Here is a 9,990-nt window from a genome sequence, read left to right as displayed (position 1 = left end):
GTCACCTTCCCCCGGACACTTCAAGGCTTGGGAGTTCACCTCAAAGAGCTCCACGAGTCGGACACTCCTTTCTTCAGCATCGTGCCGACGGAAGGGGAATACCCGCTGGGCCACATCTACATGCCGGTCACCTTCGGAACTCTGGAGAACTACAGAACCGAGTTCCTGAGGTTTGAAGTGGCGAACTTCGACTGCGGGTACAACGCCATCATCGGAAGGCCGGGATTGGCCAAATTCATGGCCATTCCGCATTACACATACATGATACTGAAGATGCCAGGACCGCAAGGGATCATAACTGTGCGCGCCGACTTCCAAGGCGCCGCAGAGTGTTTCCGAGTGGCCATCCAAGCAGCCCTCACCACCAAGCCGTCGACGGTTCCTTCTACACTGGCGAACTCTAAGCCTGAGGAGGACCTCGCGGTACCGGCAAACGAAGCTCAGGCCGCGACCTCTATGCGGCCGACTGAAGAAACTAAGAGGATCAACCTGGGGTTCGCTGATGAATGCAAGACTGCCATCATCAACTCCAGCTTGGACGACAAATAGGAAAGCGCGCTCGTCCAGTTTCTGCAAGATAACCGAGATGTATTCGCATGGCAACCTGCGGATATGCCGGGAGTCCCAAGAGAACTGGCCGAGCACAAACTGAAGGTCTATCCCCAGGCGAGGCCGATTCGGCAAAAGCTACGTCGTTTCACGCCCGACAAGAGAGAGGCCATTCGCGCCGAGTTAGCTCGCTTGGTCGCGGCTGGATTTATTAGAGAAGTATTACACCCCGAGTGGTTAGCCAACCCTGTTCTTGTACTCAAAAAGAATAAAGTGGATTGGCGCATGTGCGTCGACTATATACTGATCTCAACAAACACTGTCCGAAGGATCCCTTCGGGCTCCCAAGGATAGATCAGGTGGTGGACTCCACCGCTGGATGTTCTATGCTGTCTTTCTTAGATTGCTATTCCGGGTATCATCAGATTAGTTTGGCGAAGGAAGACGAGGAAAAAACGGCGTTCATCACTCCGTTTGGTGCTTTCTGTTATACCTCCATGCCGTTCGGCCTCAAAAACGCTGGAGCGACTTATCAGAGAGCCATTCAAACATGCTTAGCCGATCACTGGGGCAAGCGTGTGGAGGCCTACGTAGATGATGTGGTAATCAAAACGGAGAATTCGTAAAACTTCATCGAAGACTTACAGCTGGTTTTCAACAGCCTGAGACGATATAGATGGAAGCTTAATCCCGAAAAATGTGTTTTCGGGGTACCAGCAGGAAAGTTGCTCGGGTTTATCATCAGCCACCGAGGAATTGAGGCTAATCCAGATAAGATTGAAGCTGTCATGAAGATGGAAGCTCCTCGATCACAAAAGAAGGTTCAGCGACTTACTGGATGTATGGCAGCTCTGAGCAGATTTATATCCAGGCTGGGGGAAAAAGGTTTGCCATTTTACAAGCTACTCAAGAAGGTGGATAAGTTTCAATGGACTTCAGAAGCACAAGAAGCTCTAGACGCACTGAAAAAATTCTTGACAACACCACCAGTACTGAAGCCACCCCGGCGAGCTACGTCAACTCAACCGGCTGAAGATTTGCTACTGTATATCTCTTGCACGACTCACGTGGTAAGCACCGCGTTGGTAGTCGAGCGAGTAGAAGAAGGACATGCCTATCCAGTACAACATCCTGTTTACTTCATCAGCGAAGTTCTAGGCCCCTCAAAGAAAAAGTATCCTCAAGTTTAGAAGCTATTATACGCAGTACTTCTAACTGCCCGCAAGCTGCGTCACTACTTTGATGACCACAAAGTCATAGTAGTAACTGGTTTTCCAATAGGGATATTCTTCACAACAAGGAAGCCATTGGCCGAATAGCCAAGTGGGCTTGCGAGCTGGGATCTCATGACATCGAGTTCCGACCTCGCACTGCCATCAAAACTCAAGCACTGGTTGATTTCGTATCAGAGTGGACTGAACAGCAAGTACCAGATAACCCAGAGACTGCAGAAGTATGATGAATGTATTTTGATGGCTCGCTGAAGCTGCAGGGAGCAGGAGCAGGGATTCTCTTCACCGCACCTGGAGGCGAACACCTCAAGTACGCCCTCTAGTTGCTATTTCCGGCCTCCAACAATGCAGCCGAGTATGAAGCTCTGATTCATGGATTGAACATCGCCATATCATTGGGCGTCAAGAGATTGATGGTATACGGAGACTCTCTGGTAGTCATCAGCCAGATAAACAAGGAGTGGGATTGTTCAAGCGATTCAATGGGAAAATACTGCGCTGCCGTCCGAAAGCTGGAAGATAAATTCGAGGGTCTGGAATTTCATCATGTAGAAAGAGATCGGAACACAGCAGCCGATGTACTGTCCAAGCTAGGATCCAGTCGAACTCATGTCCCACCCGGAGTCTTTGTGCAAGAAATTCTACAGCCGAGTATCTCAATGGATCAAACAGAAGAGTGCAACATCATAGATCAACCCGAATCAGATTCTGATGACTGGAGAAGGCCGATCATTAAGTATATAAAGAATGAAGAAGAACCAGACGACAAGAACTCGGCAGAGCGCATTGCCAGATAGTCGGCTCACTATACACTCATTGGGGAGACATTATACAGAAGGGGTGCATCAGGAGTCCTCATGAAGTGCATTCTCCCGTCCACTGGGAAGCAACTTCTGGAGGAGGTCCATGTTGGGCAATGTGGAATACATGCAGCCTCCAGAACACTAGTCGGGAAGGTCTTCAGGTCAGGATTCTATTGGCCAACAGCGAAGAACGATGCAGCCGAGTTAGTTCAGAGGTGCGAAGCTTGCCAATACTTGTCAAAGCAACAACACATGTCAGCACAGCAACTGCAGACCATACCGGTGACTTGGCCTTTCGCATGCTGGGGACTAGATATGATTGGACCTTTCAAGAAAGCTCAAGGGGGATACACTCATGTATTGGTAGCAATCGATAAATTCACTAAATGGATAGAGATCAAGCCCATTGCTTCTTTAACCTCTACTAAGGCCGTGGAATTCATACAAGACATAATATTCAGATTTGGGATACCAAACAGCATCATAACTGACTTAGGATCCAACTTCACAAGTTCAGAGTTCTTCGACTTCTGCGAGCAAAAGAACATTCAGATCAAGTATGCATCCGTAGCACATCCACGAGCCAACGGGCAGGTTGAGCGAGCCAACGGGATGATACTGGAGGCACTCAGGAAAAAGGTCTTCGACAAGAATGAAAAATTCGCAGGAAAGTGGATAAGGGAATTGCCCTATGTCGTTTGGAGCCTAAGAACCCAACCTAGCCGAGCCCTGCATGGAAACACTCCTTTCTTCATGGTCTATGGGTCGGAGGCAGTGCTACCCGCCGATCTCAAGTTTGGGGCGCCAAGGTTGATCTTCGAAAGCATAGCAGAAGCTGAGGCCACCAGGCTGGAGGACATTGATGTACTTGAAGAAGAACGGCTTAACGCAGTGATCCAATCAGCACGGTACCAGCAGACTCTAAGGCGCTATCACGACAAGGCTGTGCGACAACGATCCTTCTCAGTAGGAGATCTCGTCCTCCGCCGAATTCAAACGGGGGAGGGACGGCACAAGTTATCACCCTTATGGGAAGGACCCTTCATGGTAGCAGAAGTCACTCGGCCCGGGTCGTATCGTCTCACTCAGATGGATGGCACAGAAGTTGGGAACTCATGGAACATAGGACACCTCAGAAAGTTTTATCCCTAGCTGTATTTCAAAAACTGCTGGGACGGCGATGTACTCTGTAAAGTGGAAGTATGTCATCAATAAAAAAAAAGAGAGATTTCAAAGATACTCAGTTTGTTTACGATTGACTTGCATTCTTACTTAACTCGGGGTGACCACTATGCCCTACTAACGGAGCAATCGACTTAAGTCGGCAACGACTTAAGGCGGTGCAACATGCTCGCGCCTACTTAACTCGGGGTGACCACTATGCCCTACTAACGGAGCAATCGACTTAAGTTGGCAACGACTTAAGGCGGTGCAACATGCTCGCGCTTACTTAACTCGGGGTGACCACTATGCCCTACTAACGGAGCAATCGACTTAAGTCGACAACGACTTAAGGCGGTGCAACATGCTCGCGCTTACTTAACTCGGGGTGACCACTATGCCCTACTAACGGAGCAATCGACTTAAGTCGGCAACGACTTAAGGCGGTGCAACATGCTCGCGCTTACTTAACTCGGGGTGACCACTATGCCCTACTAACGGAGCAATCGACTTAAGTTGGCAACGACTTAAGGCGGTGCAACATGCTCACGCTTACTTAACTCGGGGTGACCACTATGCCCTACTAACGGAGCAATCGACTTAAGTCGGCAACGACTTAAGGCGGTGCAACATGCTCGCGCTTACTTAACTCGGGGTGACCACTATACCCTACTAATGGAACAATCGGCTAAAGTCAGCAGCGACTTAAGCCGGTGCAACATGCTCATGCCTACGCAATTCAGGGTGACCACTACGCCCTATTAACAAAAATAATCGACTTAAGTCAGCATCGACTTAAGGCGATTCGACGTAATTATGATTACTCATACAGAGATAACTTCTAAATCCCACAAACAACTTCCATAATCATCGCGCGTCATTACACTACTGCAAATTTACAAGCTGATGAATTCTAAAACAACAAGAGAGTAATTATATCATTCGAATGCTGAACTGATGTCCTCTAACAAATACTCGATCATGCTAACCGCGCGCTCAAAGCACGCAAAATGTTTCTCTATTTCGCAATGTCTTTCTCAGGAGCGACCGACAAAGAAGGACGACTCGAGGAATCAGGGGCAGCATTCACATAAGCCCTTATGTCTTCAGGAACAACCACACCGGGTCTCCTCATCAAGATTCGCCCCGCCCGAATAGCCTTATCCATAGCTCTGTCGCGCTGGGCTCTGAGAGTAACAGAAGTTTCTTCAGCAGCCTTAGCAGCCAGTCGAGCAGTTTCTAACTCCTGGACAATGGATTTTTTGGAAGCTCGGAGTTCTTTGATGGTAGCATCCTTTGCTGATATCAACTGCTTGAGGCGGGTCACTTCGTCCGCGGATTCTTGCAGCTTACAGCGTTGATTGTCCAATTCCTCCATTGTAAAGCGGTGACTCCTCTCCAAGATGGTCAGCGAGTTGCTAGAATCGCGATACAACCTGTCAAGACTGTCACGAGAGGCAGCGAGGATACGCTTTTCTTCCTGCGAGCAAAAATCTACTCCTTCAAAAACCGAGCAAGTAATAGGAACACAGCAAGGCAAAGCACAGTTTTGTAAATTACCTTTTCAGAATCGAGCTGAGCATGAAGAGAAGAACTCAGTGCATTGGCGTCATCCAAAGCAGCAGAGACTTGACCCAGTTCAGTTTGGCTCTGAGAATACTTCTCCTCGAAGTCAGCACACCGCTGGACCAATTCAGCCTGATCTCGGGAATGTTTTTCCTCAGGAATTGAAATCTGCCGAGTCATTCCTAGCAAGAGATAATCAAACAAAACGGGGTCAGAAGGTAAAACAGTCCACAGCAAAGGCAAAGAGAAGCAAAAAGGGCACTAACCAGCGTTGGTTGCCTCCAATTCAGAGACACGATGTTGAAGTGACACTGGATTCCAACATGCAAGAGACGAAGCCACTTCTGGGACGGAAGCACCCTGCAATCTCAGCTGGCTGGCCATCCCATCCACCAAAGCCTGATGAGGAGAACAGATGAGTGTAATGACAGCAGTTCATGCAATGTAAAAATCAAGCTAAAATACATCACAGTACCTGGAGGTTGGAAAAGAACGAAGGAATCCCCAAATCAGGGGAGATCAGTTGATAAGCAGGCGTAAGGCCACCACCCGAAGCAGCCTGCAACGAACCAGCAGAGATCAGCTCAGCACCTTCAACAGAGCCCAACACTCGGTCAGCAGGGACGCTGCCCTCTAAAGCGACTCCCTGATCCAAAGTTTGGGCTACCACCATACAACCAGAGTGTGGAGGAGATCCAGCATGAACGTCCATGGATGTGCAGGAGGGAGACCCCACTCGGGCACCCTCGGGGGCTGGGTCATAGTTTGCACTGCCCACCTGAGCCGGATCATCCCCGGCAGCACCCTCGGGGGCTAGGCAGTGGCTTGCACTTCCCACCCGAGTCAAGTCATCCCTGGCGACATCCTCGGGGGCTGGGCATGTGTCAACACCATCCTTGAGGTCCAAGTTCTCTGCAGTAGCCACTTCTAAGGTTGACGGGCCCTCAGCTATTTCCATGGGATCAGGACGATCCAAGTTAGTCTCCCGACCCTCGAGATCGCGCTCTAAGGTCGACGAGGCGCGGGATGACCTCAACCCAGCATCAGGCACGTCAGCGCAAACCTCTATTACACCATCATCCACTGGCTCTGATAACAAGTCCTCTGGGACCATATCCTCGAGAGTCTGATCAAAATTGGCTAAGGACAGTTCTTGCAGACCAATGAGGGCAGACAAAGCAGGAGAGGGAATTCCACTACTTTCACCGCTGGCGATGAACTGCCGACTGTTTTTCCGAGTCAAAGGAATCTCATTTTCTTCCTCCTCGTCATCCACATTGGCAACACAAGCAGCACCCCCATTGGGATCAGCAACAGATGGAGCACCCACATTGGGATCAGCAGCGGTTTGGGTACACCCATTGGGATCAGCATCAGTAAGTCCAGTCGCAGGCACTTCTTCAGTAGCAGGAACCGAGGTACCAGCGTCCTGATCAAAGCTAGATACTCGCCGGAGGCGTCTTCTTTTCTTCTTCTGTTCATCAGCAGAAGGATAAGGCTGGTTGGCTCGGCAAGGGTGCCTTGGGCGAGTACTGACAGGCTTCTGAGCATCCAAAGTCGTATCAGCCTCTGGGAGGGGTGCCACCACCAACGCGCCAGCAGGAGCAGCGTCGGAAGAATCCTCAGCTAGCAGATCAAGCATAGCACTTATCTCTGCATCACTAGGGTTCAGGGGCACCTCAAAATGGACCTGCCGCTCGTCATCAGGAATCTCCCCAAGCGAGGCAACCAAAGCACTAACTTCTTCAGCAGAGGGTCGCACTCTAAGGCCCAAACTGCCATCAGTGACAGGTGGATTCGACACAAAAAGTGTGAAGGCTTTGAGAGGAGGCAGGTTCCAGGCCGAGTATGCCACTGGAGCACCAACATTTGACACTTTGCCTCTAAGGATCATCTCAAGTCGGCTCACCAAGTCTGCAGAGGGAATTCTCCTGTTAGTAACCCGAGTTGAGTCGGCTAGCCCTCGATACAGATAAGCTGGGTAGGCCCTGTCTTTCAGTGGCTGAATATTCTTGAAAACAAAGTCAGTAACCACAGCTTCAGCAGTCAAACCCCTCTCTTTCAGCAGTCCAACCTCAGCTAGCAACACACCTGCCTCAACTACCTCCTGATCTGTGGGAGACTCGGTCCAGCTTGGGGTGCGAACGTCTGGCTGCCTTCCCGACCTGGAGGGGAGAGAATTCCCATAATTCTCAACTATGAACCACTCTAGGTGCCATCCCTTAATGCTGTCCTTGAGGGGGATCTCGAGATATTCAGTTTTCCTCCCGCGGCGCATCTCCAAGCTGGCACCCCGACCAACTGATGTTGTCCCCCGGCCATCCCAGGGCGACAATGATACAAGTATTTCCACAAACCGAAATGTGGCAGCACGCCAAGAAAGGCCTCGCATAAGTGAACGAAAATGGAGATTTGCAGAATTGAATTGGGGTTCAGATGGGTCAAGTTAATATGATAGAAATCAAGGAGGCCGCGGAAAAAGGGAGAGATGGGAAGGCCAAGGCCGCGGAGAAGGAAAGGGGCGTAAACAACGAACTCATGGGTATCCTCTGTCGGAACAGTAAACCCATGGCAAATCTGCCAAGAACAGAGTTCCCGCGGAGGAAGAACCCCGATGGATACGAGATGAAGAAGTTCAGTTTCAGAAATAACGGACATGTGGTTACCTGCGAAAGGCAACTGGCTGTTGGGGTCGATTGGAGGAATCACCACAGCAGATGAGCTCGCGGTCTTCCTCTTAGGTGCCATCTCGATCCTACCAGCGAGCAGAGTGGGAGGCGAATGGCAGAGAGGATTCGGAAGCGGGAAAGCAAGAACTAGGGCACAGAAAGCAAAGGCGGCTAAAAGCGCAGCTCTTATGGGATATTCTCGAGCCAGATACCATTTCAAAAAGTGCCCAGTCAGCACCCAGCGTACCACGTGGTCATCCGACAGTTATTTCCAAAAAACCGATGTGCCACCTCATCACTCGGCTATCATCCTCAAAGTGGCTCGCGCGACCCGCTATCACTCGGCGTTGCCTCTACAACGCTGATATCGCGTTCAGTCGCTCGGCATTACCTCTAAAATGCTGACGTCGCTTCCCAATCACTCGGCGTTGCCTCTAAAACGCTGATACAGTGTTCAGTCGCTCGGTGTAGCCTCTAAAACGCCGACGTCGCCTTTCAGTGGCTCGGTGTTACCTCTAAAACGCTGAAGTCGACCTCTGGCATCGTCTCAAGTCGCTCGGCATTACCTCTAAAAAATGCTGACATCGTTTCCCAATCACTCGGCGTTGCCTCTAAAACGCTGATATAGCGTTCAGTCGCTCGGCGTTGCCTCTAAAATGCCGACGTCACCTTTCAGTCGCTCGGTGTTACCTCTAAAACGCTGACGTCGCCCTCTGACATCGTCTCAAGTCGCTCGGCATTACCTCTAAAATGCCGACGTCGCTTCCCAATCACTCGGCGTTGCTTCTAAAACACTGATACAGTCTTCAGTTGCTCGGTGTTACCTCTAAAGCGCCGACACCGTCTACAAGTTACTCGGCAGCTATTTCTGAAAGCATCAGTTTGATCCCCAAGTTATTCATCTACTGTCTCAAAGGAATCAGCTTCACAAACAAGCAAGACGAGTTATCAAGGAGAATCCAACGTCATTCTTTCATTAAAAGAGAAGATAACAAACTTACAAATCAACTCTTTACGAGTTGATACTTCCCTACTATTACTACATTACATTACTACTACTACTACACTACGCTATACTACTCTACATTACTACTACATTATTCTAACTATACTATACTAATATCTAAAAGACCAGTGGCATCTAGCCACTGGCCCTGTTGCTGCCGCCGCCGCCGCCCCTGGTGCTACCCCTGCTGCTGCCGCCCCGGTTGCTGCCCCTGCTGCCGCCGCCATCACCGTCCTTGCTGCCGCCGCCGCTGCCCCTGCCGCTGCCGCTGCCGCTGCCGTCACCGTCACCGTCGCCATCGTCGTCGTCGTCGCCGCCGTCGTCGTCGTCGTCCTCGTCCTCGCCGCCGCCGTCCGAGTCCTCCTCATCCGAGGAGTACTCCGACTCATCCGAGCCCTCGAGCCCGGAGCGCTTGACGGCCCGGATGTACGTCCAGACCTCCGCCGCAAGCCCCTGGGAGTCGTCTGCACGCAGGGGGACAGGAGCCGGAGACCCCTCAGACTCAGAGGAGAACTCCTCCTCTGAGTACTCTGAGTCACCAAACTCCTCCGATGGAGGAGTTGGCTCACGCTTGCGCTTGTTGTTCTTGCCCATGGTGGAAGCAGAAGGGAGAGAAGAGAGGGAAGCAGCAGAGAGCAGCGAAGAGATGTGAAAAAGCCAGAGAGACAACGGCGTTATTTATAGAAGGAGAAGGCAACCGCTCATCTCCAACCGCGGTCACTGAACAGTCGCAAAGCATTCAATAAGCACTTCAACCCGTCTGAAGACACGTCAGGCGGCTGACGCCGTTTCATGCAACACTACACCCATTGGGACTCCAATCAACAGCGCGGAGGATATGATTACACTCGTCGTCACATCACATTACTACTCAGAAGCAGCCGGCTAAAACACTCAGCGTACCAAGCCGTCCCTTGCCCACACCCATTGGGGGGGGGGGACGCCCAGGAATTATCAGTATATTTTTCAAAACGGTCACATCTGTGCAGGGCACGCAGTGAAAA

This window comes from Zea mays, chromosome 2 (assembly GCF_902167145.1).
Source record: "Zea mays cultivar B73 chromosome 2, Zm-B73-REFERENCE-NAM-5.0, whole genome shotgun sequence".
Classification (NCBI taxonomy): Eukaryota; Viridiplantae; Streptophyta; class Magnoliopsida; order Poales; family Poaceae; genus Zea; species Zea mays.
Note: the sequence above shows the minus strand (reverse complement) of the source record.